We start from the raw sequence: 5,460 nt of genomic DNA, 5'->3' as shown, positions 1-5,460 counted from the left end.
ACTTCTCTTTCCAGAGCAATGAGTTCACTCAGTGAACTGCCTTTTTGAGCCCAGTGAGGTTTGCTTTCCTAACTTTGGTAGTAACCCTGCAGTCGCCAGCTAGCTGTTTTAAAAGTTGTGTTCTGCACTGTGTTTCACAACTCATTCCATAACCATGTATTTGTGATTTTCTTTTTCCATTTTCTGTGATATTTCAGTCCTTGCCACACTGGGTAATGGATTTGTACCTCATCTAACCTTACGTTGTGGCGTTATTGCCTCAGGATGTTTCCATGCCTGAGCCTGTGTCTACATTGGCAAGTAAGAAAAGTTAGGAGCCAAAGAAGGGGAGCTGAGGATCTGACATCCACACCACTGACATTGCAGTCCAGACCAGCTTTAGTCTAGTCCTGTGGATGCAGTGACTGCTAGGTTTGGAATGCGTTCGGGTCTGTTCTGGAGATGTGTCTGTCGGTTTGGTTTCTTTCAGAAGGAATCCATTATGCACACTCTGAGACCCTGCATGACACGTGGGAGCCATCAGATTTCCTTCAAAAGTGCGCTGCTGATCCTAGCTAGAGTACTACTGTAGAGATACCTCATGCCTACCTAGTGCACTCCATCCATATGGCTAGGGCTAGGGCTAACCTGAAGTACATCCCACCTGAAATGCATATAATATGCGTATCAGGATCCCTACACTAAGTAGCTTTGTCATGTGTATCCACTCCTACCGGTATGTTCTACTTGCTCATATAGACACAGCCTCAGTTTATTTGACTGTACCCTTACATCGTGATGTGTATATGCCGCTGTATTCAGAATGACCAGAGAACAGGGTGATGAACCTTGGCATGTGCCAACCAATAAATGACTATGAAAGATGTTAGAAGGAAAGTTTTTGGATGGCAGCATGTGACAGGGTTTCTCCCAGAGATTTCTGATTTCCTGTACAGATCCTGGTTACAGTTTGCTGATCTAACAGACAGAGACCACACAAGTATTTTAGTACTTGGAAGCAACACGGCACAGATGTTCTGCAAATAGTCTTTTGTTAATGTTTGAAGTATTTTAAAAGTGGTTACTTTGATTTTTATAATAAACCTTTTAGGCCTTTTTTATAATTTTCCAAACATTTATTGATTTCTATAGCAATGATGTTTATGGGATTAATTGTTGGAAATTGCAGTCAAGTTGTTGAATAGCATAAACATTTTTATATATAGATCAAATTACCTGGAGATATTTTGTTCTCCCTGTAATTTTTTTTTATTTCTTTATTAATTGCCTTCCTTGATACATCCTCTTTCTGGACACACTAAATTGAAGCACAGTTTGTCCTAGACAAATGGAAATTTTCAGCAGTTGCAGTTTTTGAAAAGCTGATAGGAGAAGATGTTATTTATATCTCCCTATAACAGCTCCTCTTTAATGTGTGATAATCTGCTGTGACTTTACAATGAACGCAGCAACATGTGGTCTCCTGCTCTCCTACAGTAACCTGCAGAATACTTTCCAGATGAAGGATACTTTAGTCACTGGGTTGCCTGTAAATTTTCTGGAGGATGATGAAAGCGCATTTCTTTATGTTATCGCTAACTTTGTAACTTTAACATGATGTTTTCCCATCCCTCTTTCTTAGGAACATGAAGCAAATAAAGCTAGATTTTCCCACATCCTTCTGTGGAATAGTAATATGCTGCACATCAGGGAAGTAGTAAAGAAGCAGGCATTCTTATAAAGCATTAAATTCCAAAACTTGGAAAAACTCAATTAATGGGATAGAAGAATATGAGTAAATTTCCAGTTTTGCACAGAAGGTGGCAGCATTTTGAAACACTGATGTCAGTGTGAACTTGCTAGCAAATGTCACTTTGCTGAAAGAAGACAAACTTTACAGAAATGTACTCTCCTCAGCAGCTGTGTTGAACGTGAACAGGAGTGCTCGAGCACGGATTTGCTGTAGAACTAGGGGACCTGGGGAGGGAGGAGGAACTGTATTCACATAGGCAGAGTATGTGGCTAGGACAGATTTAACCCTAAAAGGATTTTATGTGAATTTAGCCTTGTTTACTGCTACTGTGATGCTGCTGGAGTGCCTCTGGACTGCAGCTAAGTGAGAAATTACTTGCTTATAGGTTATGCCTTTCTCAACAGGAGCAATAACTCAGCTGATACATGGGTCATCAGAGAGCATCCTGTTGGGCTACAGCTTTGGGAGATGCAGTGACCCTGTGTAAGAGCTGACTGTCACCAGAAAGGGGAAGCCTCTCCCACTCTGTTCTCTGCTTTCTTTCCCCACTCTCAGCAGTGTGCTCCAACTCCTTACCTCATACCATCCTCACTCTAGCACCTGAGGGACCCCTCTAGGCAAGCAAATTTAACTTACTGAGCTGGCAAAAAAATTACCCAGTGGAAAAACTGGGTCATATTCTGCCAAGGAAAGAAAATCTGAGGACCATATGACTGGAATCAGGGAGGATAAGAAAAGGCAGCGGAGGAAGAAGAGCAAGCCTTCCCCTTTTGGCATGAGGGAGCTGTTAACATTGACAGTTGCTTGTGAAACAGCAGCCTTAGGGCGGTCTGAGTAGTTAGAGGACTGAGCTTTTGATCACAAGCTCAGTCGCAGCAGTCCTGCTAGCACTCGTATCTTGCAGCCCCTTTTGACATGCTAACACACTCCCCACCTGCCCTACTGCTTATCGGGCATCTCATCTGATGAGTGACAACCAAGAAGCAGTAGTTGCTTAAACCTCTCAGCTGTAATTAAGCCTGCATGCACTCCTAAGGCATCAGAAGAATGCCTCAGGCAGGTTAGCCAAGGCCACATGTGAGGTTGATTTAAACTAGTGGGTTTCTAATCAGTAAATATATAGATCCTTTAGGGAAATGGAGGAGCAGCTGGGAAAGTATAGGGCTCTGCCTTCCATCCATTCAGCAGATTCAAAAAGTCCTTTTATCCTCACTCAGGAAGAAGGGAGAGGCTGATTTTTTATGTCTCCAGTAGAGAGAAAGAGACAGGAGAATTGCATCTCAGAGGAAGAGACATTTGCCTGTGGGGAACTGCTGGCTGTTGTGGCTGCTGGTGCACTTGGCAGATTTTTCCTTTTTTTCTGTTAGAACGAAAAATTAAAAGAGAAAATGGCTAGGATATTCTACAGCAGATTAGCTGCAGGAGTTGTTTTGATGGCTGGTAAGAAGCACCGCTAGCCTGTTGTGGGGAGGGGATCCAGCATGTGTGCTGGAGGTGTGTGGCAAGCCCCCAGGGGGATTCTCTTGGGCTCGTTTACACCTTCCTCCTTTTTCTTCATTTCCTTGAGCATTTTAAGGCTCTTTTTGACCAGCTGGCATCCTGGGAAGAGAGCCACAGCACATAGTCCAGGCTGAAGGGTGCCTGTGCATGATGGCAACTCAGTGACTTGCAGACCAAATGTTTCCTCTTTTTTTTTGCAGGGTGATGGCACGTTTTGCTGAAGCAGTCTGGGGAGACCACAGTGTGCTTGATCATGAGCACCACGTGCAGGGCTAAAAGTCCTCTTCCGGGCAGGTCGGTGTCACTGGCACGAGCCAGGTAGATATAGTTGTAGGTGAAAGAGGCAGTTCCCCTATGAAATTCCTGCGTAGATGGCATGTGGGACAGGAGGGATTGGAGGGTCCCCTGACGGCAGTTAAAGAGCTTTACAGGGGATCTAGCTAAGAAACCAGGGGCCCTACGTTGAAAATAGGGGTGAGGGGTGTGGGAAATGGGAGTATTTTTTTTACTTTGGTGCTTTCCTTTTTGCAGGAAAAAAATGGGCTGGGACTTGTCCATTTTGCTCACGTGCTGAATGTGAGATATTTGGGGGGTGGGGGGCGATGAGGGAAGCTGGGATAGAAAAGAATAGTTCCATCTGGAGGGAAGACTGGCAGCTGGTTTGTAGAAATTTGAGGCCAGGCCAGACAGTGGATATGTATGTATATATCTGAGTCGTACATTGGGGCTTCCTGAAACGTTTGGGAACTGCTGAGGGAAGCAAGCTGCTCCATTCTGTTGACTTGAAGGGCTGAAACAGTTGACCACTAGGGCTCAGTTGGAAATGGCAACTTGCAACAGGGAGGAGGTAAGGAGAAGCTTCCTAAACTACATCTGGGGAGTAATTCTTGAAAATGGAGCCCTCTTCCAATCTGTAATGGCCAATCTAGGCTTGGGAGTGATCACACTCTGCAACAATCAGCAAGTTGACACCTGAAGCATGATACTTTGGGCCATATTGACAGGACCATGCTGACCTGTCTGGAGTCACCAGTGCTTTATTGATGTCTTCCTGACAGCAGCTCCTGTAGAGTTGTAGGCTGTCCTCCATAGCCCATTCTGCTAAGTCTTGTAAACCGTGCTGTTACATAACTTTGTTTCTAAAAAGCACATTAATCCTTCTGTTCAGTGTGAAATATATACCATCAATTAGTTTCTCTGCATTCACAGAACCATATTTTTCTATTTGAAATTTTCAGTTCTTCTAAGTCAGTTTGCCAAGAGTGGACATAATAAATTACACCTTAAAATCTTGGTTTTGATGCTCTGGTACTAAATCAGCTAAGGTCACAGATGGCTCTTGGGTGACTGAAGGCCTTGGGGATAAGAAGAGCAGTACCTTGCATTGACACCAAGAGCAAACTGAGAAGAGGCAGATGTTCTGGTCATGTATGTAGTATGTCTTGTTTTGAGCAGGGGGAGTGGACTAGGCAATCTCTAGAGGTCCCCTCCAACTTCAACAAGTATGGCATTCTGAACTAGGAAGGAAGTTTTCTTTAAGAGTTGTCTCCAACCTTTGTGGCTTGGAATTTAATTTTAATTATACTCTGTCTTTCTAGTAATGAGTACATTGATAAGTAATGATTTTCTCCCACCTCCAACATTTCATATCCCTGTTGCTGTCTGGATACTCAGATCGCATGAAAAGACAAAGACCCTGTGAGGTCACGCTGTTTTGAATAGAGGGCACATTCTGGATTTTCACTCGCTGGTGAAACTTTGTGTACAAAGATATTAAATAGCAAAAATGTTGATGGCACTTCTTGCTAGCTTGTGTGTCCCCTGCAAGAACTGAGCAAAGTGTCTGCATGATACGCTTCAGAAAATCTGACTGGGAAAGCTTGAAGATATCCATAGTGAAATTTGATTGTTGCCACTGCACACTGTGCTTTGAGCAATGCATTTTCCGTAGTGGGGTGTAAGGGAAAACACTCTACTCTTGGGGGGAAAAACCCCCCAACTCTATAGACGTTTGTGAGACGTAGCTTTAGAGAAACGTCTCATGGGGATTTGCATATGGGATTGGACATAAATGAAATAAGATGGTGCAAAGAGACATAAATTCTGACATTAATCGTTACTTTTATTTAAACAGTAAAGTGTGCTTTTAATGTAAGTGGTTTTATTTTTATTAATACTTGATGTTGAGTTTTGAACAGTACTGTACCCAAACAATTTTACAAACATAA

The sequence above is a fragment of the Tyto alba genome, unplaced genomic scaffold (assembly GCF_018691265.1).
Source record: "Tyto alba isolate M040663 unplaced genomic scaffold, T.alba_DEE_v4.0 Super-Scaffold_27, whole genome shotgun sequence".
In the NCBI taxonomy this organism is placed as follows: Eukaryota; Metazoa; Chordata; class Aves; order Strigiformes; family Tytonidae; genus Tyto; species Tyto alba.
The sequence above is the reverse complement of the archived record's forward strand: the minus strand, read 5'-3'. Positions refer to the sequence as shown.